General features: G+C 46.8%; 1 long non-coding RNA gene and 1 pseudogene across 4 annotated transcripts in view; one reads left to right on the top strand and one right to left on the bottom strand.

Annotated features, from left to right (window-relative positions):
• The first annotated feature begins 2,123 nt into the window (after positions 1-2,123).
• LOC120369610 overlaps positions 2,124-14,688 on the top strand; it is a 32,713-nt pseudogene continuing 20,148 nt past the window's right edge.
• The window catches only part of LOC120369614, a 163,766-nt gene continuing 156,511 nt past the window's right edge, over positions 7,434-14,688 (bottom strand). For 3 of the 4 annotated variants that reach the window (XR_005583275.1, XR_005583274.1, XR_005583273.1), the window contains 3 exons: positions 9,356-9,430; positions 7,754-7,832; positions 7,434-7,665 (listed from right to left, as the gene is read on the bottom strand). This is a non-coding gene — a long non-coding RNA (uncharacterized LOC120369614). The remainder of the gene's footprint in view (positions 7,666-7,753; positions 7,833-9,355; positions 9,431-14,688) is intronic. The other variant, XR_005583276.1, reaches the window with a different exon arrangement.

Raw genomic sequence — 14,688 nt, 5'->3', positions numbered from 1 at the left:
TACTAAAGTGAAACAACACTGGTGGCTCCACTGGTAACCACAACTGCATGACAACAGCAGAGCCCAGTGACTCGATGGTAGTTCTGAAGAATTTCACAGAGCCTGTCTCTTTACAATATACATGCAGCCTGCTGGCCTGTCCCTCAGCCCAGGAACCTGGATCAGGCCCCTTTCTCAGAGTTCAGTATATTATTGAAGCACAAAACAAACCTATTCTCCTGACCAAAGCAAGTTGTAGGTGTCTAGAGGAAGTTCCTCTTGCATCTCTTCTCCACTCCAGGGTTGGCCACATCAACCCACCTGCTTCCTACAGCCCACCTCCAATTGTATTCTCTTAGCCCTTTATAGTAAACCCCGGTCCCTTCCCACCTGTGTCTGACAATGGAACAGGGCTTGCTGGCTCCTGGCCTCCTGACTCGTCAAGGGGCAGAGTAGCTTGTAACAACACCAAGGCATGCAGGCATCCAGTATAACCCCTTATTGTAACATGGTGTCATGAAAGGCAGTGGGCAATTATTACACAGTGGCAAAGAGCATTGTTTCCCGGGCCGTTGTCGTCCGCAGCACAGATGGCTTGTTGAAAGTCGCTTGAGCAAGATGATCACTGGAAGAAGCATCCAGCAAAGCATATCATTTACCTGTGGTTGTGATTGTTCTCCCCACGGCAGGGCAGGAATTTGAGGTGTTGCCAGGGTGAATAAGCAGAGGCATGTGCAGAGTTTCACAGACAGAAGTGAATCAGGATTGTCCATGGAGGGTGTAGGCCCCAGGGTTAATCACCTGTGACAGCTGAACTTGATCAACAGATTTCTATTGCTTATTTATTCAGATTTATAACACTATGGATACAAGCACCTGGCCTAGGCCTTTGCCAATGCTTAAAACATCAATCCAGAGTAAAGTCAGCAGCTGCTCCACACCCCTATGCCAAGGTGAACAGTGCACAGGAAAAGCCACACCCAAGAATTCTCACTCTCTTCCGCATAATTAATCGCTTCTAGTGCATCCCTCCCTCCACAAAGGCCTGGGTGAATAAATGGGCTTTGCAGCCTGCCCACATCTGAGCCATTTCGGACTAAGGGCTCAAAAGTTGTACCACGATAACCATGTTGGTTAAGGGGCTGGTTTTTTATTGATATAGTTCCACTGATACAAGCCCAAATGAAGACACAGTTATATCAGTATAAAAGTGCCTGATACCAGTATAGTTATTCCTCCTCCCTTACAGAAATAGCTCTAACTAAGCACCTTTACACTGATATAATGCCTGTACCACTTCAGCTCTACTGGAATCATTAAAACAGCACAACTTTCTAGTGTAGACATGGCCCACGTGGAGAATAGGTTCCAAATAGGGCAGCTTGGAGACTTTCCATCAAAACGAGAAACTGAGAACAAGAAACTGTGGAACTGGAATTAATTTGCAAACTGGACACCATTAAACTAGGCTTGAATAAAAACTGGGAGTGGATGGGTCATTACACAAAGTAAAAACTATTTCCCCATGCTAAGTTTCCCCTACTGTTACTCACACCTTCTTGTCAAGGGTTGGAAATGGGCCATCCTGATTATCACTACAAAAGTTTTTTTTCTCCTGCTGATAATAGCCCACCTTAATTGATTAGTCTTGTTAGAGTTGGTATGGCAACCCTCATTTTTTCATGTTCTCTGTATATATATATAACTTCCTACTGTATTTTCCACGGCATGCATCTGATGAAGTGGGTTTTAGTCCACAAAAGCTTATGCCCAAATAAATGTGTTAGTCGCTAAGGTGCCACAAGGACTCCTCATTCTTTTTGCTGATACAGACTAACACAGCTTCCACTCTGAAGCCAGTATTTAATTACACGATTGCACACTAATTTTTCCGCCAGCACCCCGACACATTCAGTGCACAGGATGGATGGTGCTCAGTTAATGAGCAGCCACTGAACATTTCTCTTTATCCTTGTTGAACAATGGAGGTGATTCAGCGGGGCTGATTTTCCACTACTTTTCACCTTGTGCAATTGACAGCAGTGCGATGTGAGTGTTATACGCTTCACTGCCTAGCCTGCTGCTATAAGCTCCAGGAAAGGCAGACCAGGTTGTTGCTCTGCTGCATTCTTCCCCACCAAATGATGTTTCCCCAAGGCTGTGCTGGTTGGACTCTTCCCTCCAATAAAGGCTCTCATGATTTGGCAGCAAAACAGCCTCTGAGATTCTGCCTCTTTGCACAGCATTGGCTGAGGCTGCTGACTATAGCTGTAGCAAAGGAAGAGTGAGACAGGACAATGAGTGCAGTTTAGGGGAGCCAGACAGAAGCAGCAGGAATATGACATCTGTGCTAGAGACAGGGTTAAAACCCGCCTGGTCCTGGCTGGGGGTGGATATCTATCGGATTTTTCACCTGGCTGCTGTGTTTGGCTTGACCTGTGTGCTGTTGAAAGTGATTCAGCTGTATCACCGGAGACAGGAATTGATCAAAGCTTTCAGCAGATTCCCAAGCCATCCGACCCACTGGCTATACGGCCATGTCCATGAGGTAGGAAAAGGGCTGAGTTTGCACCTTGAGGGATGAGGGTGGGGCAGAAGGAAGTGGTATTTAAAAATGAAATAGGCACAATGCAGTGAACGGAGAAAGCAGCTTCCTGGAAGTGGGTGCAGGGAGAAGCGGGGAAAATCTCACTGATACATGGGTGGCAAGTTTGTAAAAATTTTGGTGGGGCCCAGAACCCGCCCCCAACTCCGCCCCCCCCAACTCCGCCCCCACCTGCCTAAGGCTCTGGGAGGGGGCTCGGCGGGGGAGGTCTGGGGTGCAGATCCTGGGCTGGGGATTAGGGTGCAGGAAGGGTGCTGGGTGCAGGCTCTGGGCTGGGGCAGGGGGTGGGTGTGCAGGAGGAGGTGAAGGGTGCAGACTTTGGGATGGAGTTTGGGGTGGGGCAGGGGTGGGTGGGACGGGGGTGGGAGTTTGGTGATAGGAGGGAGTGCAGGTTAAGGACTGTGGGGCTGATGATGTGGGGTACATGATGAAGGAGTGGGCTCTGGGCTTGGGAAGAGGGTTGGGCTGTGGGTGAGGGCTGTTGATGAGGGGTTCATGATGTGGGGGCGCTCAGGGCTGGGGCAGAGGATTAGGGTGCAGGGGGATGAGGGGTTCATGATGTGGGGGCGCTCAGGGCTGGGGCAGAGGATTAGGGTGCGGGGGGATGAGGGCTCTGGCTGGGGCTGAGGATTAGGGTGCAGGGGGATGAGGGGTTCATGATGTGGGGGTGCTCAGGGCTGGGGCTGAGGATTAGGGTGCGGGGGGAATGAGGGCTCTGGCTGGGGCTGAGGGTTTGGGGTTGGAGAGGCTCAGGGTAAGGGCAGCCTGCCTTGCCAGTACTGGGACCCTGCGGCAGCAGACAGCAAATCTGCTGGGAGCCCTCCGGGCAGCAGGCAGGGGAGAGGCGCGCTGCGTTCTGTCAGGCAGGGACGCAACACAACGCGGCGGAGGGGGGGGAACACACGGAGGGGGGGTGGCAGGCGGGGGCTGGGACCTGCTCCAGGCAGGGTCGCGGCGGCGGGGGGAGACCTGCGGTGGCTGGGGCCGATCCAGGCAGGACCGGGGTGGGCGGGAAGAGACCCAGCTCCAACTATTGCTGGAGCAGGGCGCCCAGCCCTGAATATTGCTGGGGCCCGGGCCCCACACAAATATATAACCTGCCGCCCATGCACTGATATGGTATATCCCTGGCCCTGGGATCTGTGAGAGAATCCTCCTTGTGCCCCTTTGGCTAATATAAATCATTGGCAAGTCATGCATTCCACGACAAAGCTTGCTCTGCAATCATTATCTAAGGCATGTTGTGTAAGGAACAAAAGACACAGGTCAGTGCAAAAAGTACAACAAAGAGGTAATGATTAAATGAGGGCAAAGGAGAAGGTAACACCTTGTGACACCTTATGGGTCAGCTGTTCACCTGGCATAAATCAGGGTCGCACCATTAAAACTACACCGATTTCCACCTGCTGACCCCAGGTCTCTTCTGATTTGACTGGGGAGCGAACTGAGAGTAAAACCGCTGCAATGCTCTCCATGTTGTAATTCCTTTGCAGAAGGACAGAATGCATGTTAGGATCAAGCTTCCATACATGGCAGATACTGAGGTTCAAGGACATATTGTTACGCTTTTGTAGGGTTTCGTTAATTCCACTGCCAAATGAGATATACCAAGTAGTGATGATCAGTTTGTAATGTGCCGGCACATGCTACAAATCCCACACTCAGCAGTCAGCACTGATTGTCAGGGACTGGCATGTGAGCAGTCATGCCTAGTGGTTGGAGCAGCAATGGTCAGGCCTAGTGGTCATAGCAGGAATTAGAGGCCAGGAACAGCGCTGAGGGTCAGATCTAGCGTCAGAGACCAAGGTAAGAGTATTTTGACAGCTGCAGGGGACAGAAGAAGATTCTTTCTTATAGGAATAGGAATTCCATAGGATCCATAATTGTAAATGTAGCTATTATTGATTTTTTTAATAATAAATCAATGAAAAGTTAACACAAGCACTGGTAATAACATAGTAATACAATAAATATATACTTGGTGGTTTTAGTCTAGCAAGTCTGAAGGTAGTTTGGGCGATCCAGGATAAGGTCCGATCTCTCACTGACTTTAGCTGGCGATTAGAATGAGCAATGAATGCAAGAACAGTTAATTATAGACCATTGGTTTATGGTGGTGAGTGACTGTTGACTTGAGGGCTACTCATATGAGTAAATTTGTGCATTATCGGTTCCAATGCCATAGATCCTGCACTTGGAGCTAGGAACACTAATGTCTGCAATGGTATAGGGTCGCCCAGACTATCCTTCTAAAATTTAGTGTCTCCCTTAATTAAATCTTTATAACCTGCAGAGAAAATCCATAACCACTCTAGTGTATGGTTGTAAACATTTCCATTTGTCCTGGAAACATAACCAGTTTAAAGGTTACTAGGCTGAATTAAGTGGTTGTAATTGTTAGATGCTGTACAAGACCTGGGACTGCTGTTTAGGAGTGAAAGGTCAAGGGCACGGTCTTGCACCCATGGAAATCAGTGGACTGCAAAGACTGGGGAACATCATGAATTTTCAGCGGATCAGGGCTAGGAAGAGGAGTTGCTAAATATTTTCCCTATTACCTGTTGCTCAGGCTCCATGTCTTATGGGTAGTGTCACAAACTTGGCTTGGTATCTTGTCCAGCCCAGGAGAGGTGAAGGAGCTGCCCTGCTTCCCCCTCCCTGCCCAAATCATAGTAGTTCCCCTCCTTCCCCCTCCTATCCCTCTGGCCCCCACTCTCCCATTCACAGGGAGCTTCTGCCCTGCCCCTCCCCAGTGATGTGACAAAGCAGAGAGGGCTTTGCTATAAAATGGGCCTGATTCAGCTCCCATTGACTTCAAAGGCAGCAGGTTTGAGGCCATTTAGGCAGATGTCTAATGAGCGGGCTCAAATATGATTTTTCAATCGCTTGTACCTGAGGATCAGATTGGGATCCAGTTACTCATATTGCGTAGGACCCTACTCCAGGAGTAGCTCCAGCTGTACAGTCAGCTATTATTCAGTGTGAGTTAAGGTATTAAAATTGGGCCTTTCATTATTCCACAGTGAAATGCTGTCCAGGATCTGCTCAAGAAGGCAAACTATTTACAGGCTTGTGTTTGAGTTCCAAAGTTCAGCTGTTTCCAGGTTAATGAGCAAACAAGGGCCCCATTAAAGCATCAGAGCAAGAGTAAATCTGAAATCAGATCATTAAGAAATGAGGCACTGATCCGTTAATTTTGATGGGCTTTGGATCAGGTCTTTAGTGATCCTGGACGTCACTATATTATTAATTATTATGTGTATTCCCGTAGCAGTTCCAGTCATGAACCAGGACCCCAAAGGACTAGGTGCTGCTCAAACACAGAATAAAAAGATCGTCCCTGTTCTAACGAGCGTCCAGTCTAAGTATTGCACCTTGGCCTATATCCTGCCCCCAAGTTGTGGCTCACACCCGATGCCATATTCTGCATGTAAATCAGTTGGGTGACTCGGCAGAAGTGAGACATAACAAGGACTTTTCCTCAGGAGCAAATTGCTATAACCATAGACCACAAGTTACCACGAGCAAAACCAGACAATAACAAACAAAATCTTCCTCTGGCTGAGGTTCCACCCAGTCTGCAGAACATGGGAATAAACCTGGCCCCCTCCCACCCTTCACAGGCACTCTCCTCTCTCTAGCTATCTAGGGGCTAGTCTCATAGGGGAGGGGTGGACAAACTATGGCCCGGGGACCACATCAGGCCCTCAAGATCCTGCCGGGGAGCGGGGTTAGGGCCTTGCTCCGTGCAGCTCCCGGAAGCAGCGGCATGTCCCCTCTCTGGCTTCTACACGTAGGGGCAGCCAGGGGGCTCTGCACATTGCCCCCGCCCCAAGCACCAACCCCACAGCTCCCATTGGTCAGCAAATGGGGCCAATGGGAGTTGCAGGGGCGGTGCCTGTGAACTGGCCACTCCTCCATGTAGAAACCAAAGGGAGGACATGCTGCTGCTTCTGGGAGCTGCTTGAGGTAAGTGCTGCCCAGATCCTGCACCCCTGGCCCCCTCCTGCACCCCAACCCCTTGCCCCATCCCCGATCCCCCTCCCACACCCTGAACTCTTCATTTCTGGCCCCACCCGAGCCCACAACCCCAGCCGGAGCCCTTACCCCCCACTCCCTGCACCCCAACCCCCAATTTCATGAGCATTCATGGCCCACCAAACAATTTCTATACCCAGATGTGGCCTCAGGCCAAAAAGTTTGCCCACCCCTGTCATAGGGCCTGATTTTCATTTATACTAAGGTCCCTTTGTACCTCTCTGGCAACTTAGGGTTGATAGAACCAGGCCCACAGCTACCCTACGGAGCAGTCACAATGAGGAGGTTAGAGAGGGAGGATGCCAGATTTAACCCCTTGCTTACTATAAACCTGGTGTTGCCTCCACAAATTGCTTTCAAATACCGTTGAAGATCTGAGACTGAGCAAAGTCCTTAATGCAGCCTTGGGCTTAGTTATTGCTCATGTCGTTTCACTGGCGGTTTGGAATGACCAGACAAATGGATGACCTGGCTGTAACTCTGACTTCCCCAGCGTTCGCAGGTACAAATCAGAACCTACTTGTCTGTGAGGCTGTAGCCCACGAAAGCTTATGCTTAAATACATTTGTTAGTCTCCAAGGTGCCACAAGTCCTCCTGTTCTTTTTGCGGATACAGACTAACACGGTTGCTACTCTGAAACCTGTTTAAAAATGGAAGATGAAACAGATCCCTGTGTGAGCTGGCAGGACTACTGTGGTATCGTCTTGGCATAAAGACAGCTTAGAAAAACCTGGTATTTACCTTTGCTCCTGACGGTACAAAATCCATATTTATTCACTGTTCAAAAACATGTTTATTTACAGCAGGGGATTTTAAAACAGATTTTTGATGTGCTCGACCAAGCTTTGTGACACACTTATCTGAATGGCTCCATCTTTCTTCAGCATCGAACTTCGAGGTAGAGAGTTAGGGCTCCATTCTGACCTCGGAAGTGTGGGCTCGAGCCGTCTGTTAAAGCAGTTCCATTGTGGGTAGATGCTCTGCCAGCTTTGAAGGATGTACAGCTCCCCCAAGATGTGCACCTCTGTCCCAACCTGGAAACCTGCAGTGTTCAAACAGGAGCTAAACTATGGTGGGACTTTGTCTCACAAGCTCCCATTGGTTGAGTTTTAATATGAATATAATTATACCTGAATAGCGTATAGGATTTACTGCTGACTGCACCCAACATCCCAGTGCAGTAGACCACTATTCTCCTTCTCATTTTACCTAGAATGAAAATGGAAACATAGAGGTTTAGGTCCAGATTTTTAAAAGGTATTTAGGCACCTCTTAAAAATCTGGCCTTTGCGACTTGCCCAAGGACATGCTGCAAGTCAGTGGTGGGATTAGAACGGAGGAAGTTGTGACTCTTAGCTGTTTATTCAGCCTACTAGACCATACTCTGCATCTCCCCTTGTAAAAGCCAAACCAGAGTGGTTTGGCATTGGTTTCCACCCCAACCGCACCACGGTTTGGTGGAAGGGATGGGTGAATGCTTCTGTGACAGATTGGCAATTTCCTTCACTATCCTGGACAAACCTTATTGGATTGAGTATTTTAGGAGTTACTGTACTAACGATGCAAAGGTTTATATATTATTGTGGGATTGTATGTAATGTCTCCAGGAGGGAGATGTGACTAATGCAAACCCTAGGAAGTGTTATGAGCTTCAAAGGACTCTTTTAAACAGTGTGCTGGAACTTTTGGCTCAGTGGATTTCCTAGGAAATCTCTAGGGGGAAATGAATGCAAGTGTACCCCATCCCCTTTCTAGTTATGCAAAAACCCAGCCTTTTGAACTGTGCCTGAGGAGAGTCCATTGTCTGTTTACCTGCTCCTGGCATCTCTAAATCGGAGACCCCAGCTGTATAAAGGACAGGCAGATTTATTCATGTGAGGTCTTCTTCTGAGCAAAAGATGTATGAACTTGTAACCAAAGAAAACACCCTGTGTGTGGTTTGAAGGACTGACTCCAACCAGAGCCCTTTGCTGGAGTTTGAGGTGAGGGTTATGATCTCCGATAAGCTAATTAGAATGTGTGTAGGTCCTGTTATTGTTTTTAATATGTTTTTGTGTTTGCTTGAAAGAGCAGGGTGCTAATTTCTAACCACGGGCAATTATGCTGTTTACAGCCTCTGAGGAGAAAGCCAAGCAGAGCTCCTTGGGCAGTCTGACTTGCTGGGGAACTGCACAGTCTGGCCAGTAGGGAGAGAGACAGAGGTCTCCACCCGGAGGTGACGGCTGAGGAGTTGGAAGCCTAGAGTGAGTGCCCTTGTGAGACCACAAAGGGAATTTTAGGTGCAGTTGTCCTGATCTGTGACAGTTTCTGATCCATCTTTATCTTGGCTTTTTATCAGTTGGTTAGATTCCTCCTACTCCTTTACAAAGTACGTTGTATATTGTACCACTGTGGCAAGGATTGAACCAGAAACCTCTTAGAGCTGAAAACTTGAGTCTCCATCTATGAGCTAAAAAACCAGGCTGTCCTGCTAAGAGCTGTAACAGATTCACATCCTCTGTGGATTGGTTCCAAGGTCGGGACACGTAACATACACTGACCAGTCCATTACAGCATTCCATGTAAAGGTATTTTCCTTGGTGAGGATCTCTGGATGAACAGTTATTTCATATAATGTTTAAAAATAACAACCCTCTCTGCAGTACATCAGGCCAATTCAGAGAGACCATGGACTATTTATAACTGTCATGTCCTATGAACATTCCCCATTCTTCTGGCTGTAGCAAGATTACCGTGAGCTCTTCTGGACAGAGGGTTTTCCAACCAGCCTATTTTCTTCTCTCTTTTCTCCTCCGCTGTTGCAGCTTCTACAAGAAGGGGAGGTTTTAAACAAAGTAGAGCGATGGAGCCTGAAGTACCCGTACGCCTTCCCTCTCTGGTTTGGGAGCTTCTCAGCATTCTTAAACATCACCCACCCTGATTATGCCAAGGTCTTATTTGCCAGGGGAGGTAAGGCATGGTGCATCTGAGTTCTGAATGATTGTAGCGTTTCTGCAAATTGCAAATGCCGAGCATAATTTCCTGGGTGTTAACTATTCACAGCAAAGCAGAATCCCACAACTAAGATGTCACTCAGGAATCCCTACTCCTTGATGCCTCATCCTCTGCAAACTGATAGATACGCTGGAGGGTAGGGATAGGATACAGAGGGACCTAGACAAATTAGAGGATTGGGCCAAAAGAAATCTGATGCTTTTCAACAATGACAAGTGCAGAGTCCTGCACTTAGGATGGAAGAATCCCATGTACTGCTACAGACTAGGGACCGAATGGCTAGGCAGCAGTTCTGCAGAAAAGGATCTAGGGGTTACAGTGGATGAGAAGCTGGATATGAGTCGACAGTGTGCCCTTGTTGCCAAGAAGGCTAACGGCATTTTGGGCTGTATGAGTAGGAGCATTGCCAGCAGATTGAGGGACGTGATCATTCCCCTCTATTTGACATTGGTGAGGCCTCATCTGGAGTACTGTGTCCAGTTTTGGGCCCCACACTACAAGAGGATGTGGAAAAAGTGGAGAGAGTCCAGCACAGGGCAACAAAAATGATTATGGGGCTGGAGCACGTGACTTATGAGGAGAGGTTGAGGGAACTGGGATTGTTTAGTCTGCAGAAGAGAAGAATGAGGGAGGATTTGATAGCTGCTTTCAGCTACCTGAAAGGGGGTTCCAAAGAGGATAGATCTAGACTGTTCTCAGTGGTAGCAGATGACAGAACAAGGAGTAATGGTCTCAAGTTGCAGTGGGGGAGGTTTAGGTTGGATATTAGGAAACACTATTTCACTAGGAGGATGGTGAAGCACTGGAATGGGTTACCTAGGGAGGTGGTGGAATCTCCTTCCTTAGAGGTTTTCAAGGCCCGGCTTGACAAAGCCCTGGCTGGGATTATTTAGTTGGGGATTGGTCCTGCTTTGAGCAGGGCGTTGGACTAGATGACCTCCTGAGGTCCCTTTCCATGTTCCCATTCAGCTCTAGACCTGCAGTATCCTTGGTTAATGCTAGCCTTGCATCTGTCCTTCATTCAGCCACCTCACAATTATGCTGAACTGGGTGTTGGTTTGTTGTGTAATATTGATTCATTATGAAGAGATGCCACCCATTTTGTTTCATTCACAAGTGAATGTTGGTGTCTACCCCACAGATAAACATACATTGCAGTGAATCATTACTAATAAAGTATTGTCATCTTCTCTCTCTCTCAATTGACTTTTCCAGATCCCAAGGATAACGTTACCTATAGGCATTTAGTTCCATGGATTGGTACGTATATTCATGGCCTCCTCCACATTCTCAACCAGAAATGATGCCGAGGTCAGTCAAGAACAAGCCATCAATCGATGGCATTTCCCGCTCCTTGGTGCGGTGAGGGCCAGAAGCTTTCTGAAATCATCATGTATGCATTGTGTATCAAAAAAAAAGGTGAAACTTGAAGAAGCTTTTGGATAAAGGTGGTTACATGTTGGAGAAGAAGGTTCAGATTGCAGGGTTGAAAGGGCTAGTTTTAAATTGGTGGATACAAAGTCATTTTCTTTTAAAAATTACTAAAAATACTGAGTTTAGAGAAACAAGAAAGGGTAGGCCAGCTGTTATGGATTGTTTCTCTTACTGCCAACTCAGTGGTGTGGCTTCCATTATTTCATCACCAGGGCTCTTTGACATACCATTGGGAACACCTTGATCCCGACCAAGCCAAGTAATCACAATGATTAACTCTGGCCATTTTATTATGAAAGAAAGAAAAATAAAACATTAAACAAAATACCACAAATGACAGAGTGATAAACTGGTTAATGTCAGTGACGGGGAGGTGGGCAGTCATGCCTAGTGACCGGAACAGGAGGCAGGCCTAGTGGTTGGACAGAAGTCGGTAGCCAGGCATCAGAGCCAAGGGTCCTAGCTGGAGTCAGCAGCCAGGGTCAGAGCTGGGTTACCTGGAGTGAAACAAGGCAGGCGCAGGGCTGGGACCAAGGCAGGAGTAGGAGCTATTGCAGGATTTAAGAGCCAGTCTGCTGCCTCTTCCAAGCAATAAGCAGTGGAGCCAATGAGGCAGCCTACTAAAGGCCAGCTGTGATCCAGAGACTGGCTTTGCTGCACTGATTCTGGACTGTAACATCCGTTAGTCTCTTTTGCAAGCCTGTCTGTGCTGAGCTTTTAAGAAAGATTATACCCTTGAGAGTGAACCCACCTGTTGGGAGGAGGGGTCACTTTTCCCTCAGTAAGTAAAGACCAAAGTATAGTGTTTTCCAAAATTTTTGTGAATTTGGTTTTAGAAGCTTATTAGATACTTAGGTGTTTAAAGTCTGGCAAAATAATTTGTTTAAGCCTATCTAGTTGTCAGGGCCGGCTCCAGGCCCCAGGACGCCAAGCGCGTGCTTGGGGCGGCATGCCGCGGGGGGCGCTCTGCCGGTCGCCGGGAGGGCGGCAGGCGGCTCCGGTGGACCTCCCGCAGGTGTGCCTGAGGAGGGTCTGCTGGTCTGCGGCTCCGGTGGACCTCCTGCAGGCGTGCCTGTGGAGGGTCCGCTGGTCCCGCGACTCCGGTGGACCTCCCGCAGGTGTGCCTGCGGATGCTCCACCGGAGCCGCGGGACCAGCGGACCCTCCGCAGGCACGTCTGCAGGAGGTCCACCAGAGCCGCGGGACCGGCGACCGCCAGAGCGCCCCCCCTGCGGCGTGCCGCCGTGCTTGGGGTGGCGAAATTGCTAGAGCCGCCCCTGCTAGTTGTTAACAAGAATCCAAACAGTTTATAGCAGGGCAAAGTAAGCAATCTTAACTAAATCCCATGAATTCGAAAACAATATTTACATTAGTTTCTTAGAAGAAGCCATTTAACAAGCTATCTTAAAACAGGCCAGTTATAAATATTAAGAATCCTAAATCCAATCAAATCCCACTGTTTCTCTGTTTACCAATGTTTAGCCCGTGTCTCCTCTCCAGGAATACATGATCTAACCATTTGGTGATTAACAGGAGAAATGGTTAGTAAATTTAAGTTATGACATCATTTCAATGTTCCAATAAAATCATTATAAGAGTTTTAAACCTAATCCCTTGCAAGTGAGTTAACTTCCTCTCACTGATCCATGTTGAAGTCGTGGAGAGGTTGCTTTGGGTTGGTTTCTTCTTGAGTCTTATCTGTTTTTCTTATCTGCTTGTGGAAGCTTGCTTGTAGAGATAAACAGGATGAGTTAGGGTGTACTCGCTCTGTGAGTACTGGGAGTGTGTGAGCAGAAGGTGTTTATTTCAGAGTCTTTTGTACCTTCTTATTTTTGTGAAATTATAGGAAAACAAACCTCTTTTATGCTTGTTTTAGATTCTGGTTGGTTGCTGTCACTCTTATTGACTCTATGATTTCGGGGTTGGCTTAGGTGACATTTTCAACTCCTGAACATGCAGTCTGTCTAATGAATATGCAACATTTCTTTATCATGGAATCATAGAAGATTAAGTTTGGAAGAGACCTCAGGAGGTCATCTAGTCACACCCCCTGCTCAAAGCAGGATCAACCCCAACTAAATCATCCCAGCCAGGGCTTTGTCAAGCTGGGCCTTCAAAACTTCTAAGGATGGAGATTCCATCACCTCCCCAGGTAGCCCATTCCAGTGCTTCACCACCCTCCTAGTGAACTAGTGTTTCCTAAAATCCAACCTAGACCTCCCCCACTGCAACTTGAGACCATTGCTCTTTGTTCTGTCATCTGCCACCACTGACAACAGCTGAGCTCCATCCTCTTTGGAACCCCCTTCAGGTAGCTGAATGCTGCTATCAAATCCCCCCTCACTCTTCTCTTCTGCAGACTAAATAACCCCAGTTCCCTCAGCCTCTCCTCGTAAGTCATGTGCCCCAGCCCCCTAATCATTTTCGTTGCCCTCCGCTGGACTCTCTCCAATTTTTCCACATCCCTTCTGTAGTGGGGGGCCAAAAACTGGATGCAATACTCCAGCTGTGGCCTCACCAGTGCTGAATAGAGGGGAATAATCACTTCCCTTGATCTGCTGGCAATGCTCCTACTAATGAAACCCAATATGCCGCTAGCCTTCTTGGCAACAAGGGCACACTGCTGACGCATATCCAGCTTCTCATGCACTGTAATCCCCCGGTCCTTTTCTGCAGAACTGCCGCTTAGCCAGTCAGCTAATTACCTTTGTTCTTGTGGCAGGGAATATCCAGATAACTTTTAAAGTTAAAACTAACTCTTTTCATTCAGTCCATTTTCTGATAAAATATTTTCATCTTAGTTTGACAGGAAATGAAATTCTGTTTTCAAAAAGTCCAAACATTCCTGTTCATTATATGAGTTTGTAGTCCTCAAAACAGTCTTATAAAATTAAATACCCCTTAGCAAGACCTTAGCTCAAGTTGTTGATTCTACATGTAAATTTTGGGAATGATGATTTTATGTTCTTCCTGTGTTGGATGAGGGTTTGCTTTGATTAATTAATTCCCCATTATTATAACTATTCTATACTTAAATGGCTTCTTATGTTAGTCGTTAGTCTAGCATCAAATGACTTTGCTATATTTGTACATAAAACATCTTACTATTCATATAACAATGATATCAAGCAATTATTATAGGAAGGCTTGTATTTAGATACAAAATATTTGCAAATATACATATTAAAAGCAGCTGATGCCATCTTAAGCATTTGAGAAACAACAAAGGTGTTGCTCCTTAAGTGGAAACACAAGTTGGAAGTAACCAGTGTCTTCTGTAAAAACTAGGGCTGTCAAGTGATTAAAAAAATTAATCGTAATTAATTGCTATCACTGTTAATAATAGAATACCATTTATTTACATATTTTTGAATGTTTTCTACATTTTCAAATATATTGATTTAAATTACAACACAGAATACAAAGTGTACAGTGCTCACTATATTTATTTTTTATTACAAATATTTGTGCTGTAAAAACAAAATAAATAATATTTTTCAATTCACCTCATACAAGTACTGGAGTGCAATCTCTTTATCATGAAAGTTGAACTTACAAATGTAGAATTATGTACAAAAAAACTGCATTCAAAAATAAACCAATTTAAAACTTTAGAGCCTACATGTCCACTCAGTCCT

The sequence above is a fragment of the Mauremys reevesii genome, linkage group 8, assembly GCF_016161935.1.
Source record: "Mauremys reevesii isolate NIE-2019 linkage group 8, ASM1616193v1, whole genome shotgun sequence".
NCBI classification, from domain to species: domain Eukaryota; kingdom Metazoa; phylum Chordata; order Testudines; family Geoemydidae; genus Mauremys; species Mauremys reevesii.
Note: the sequence above shows the minus strand (reverse complement) of the source record. Positions and strands in the feature narration are given on the sequence as shown.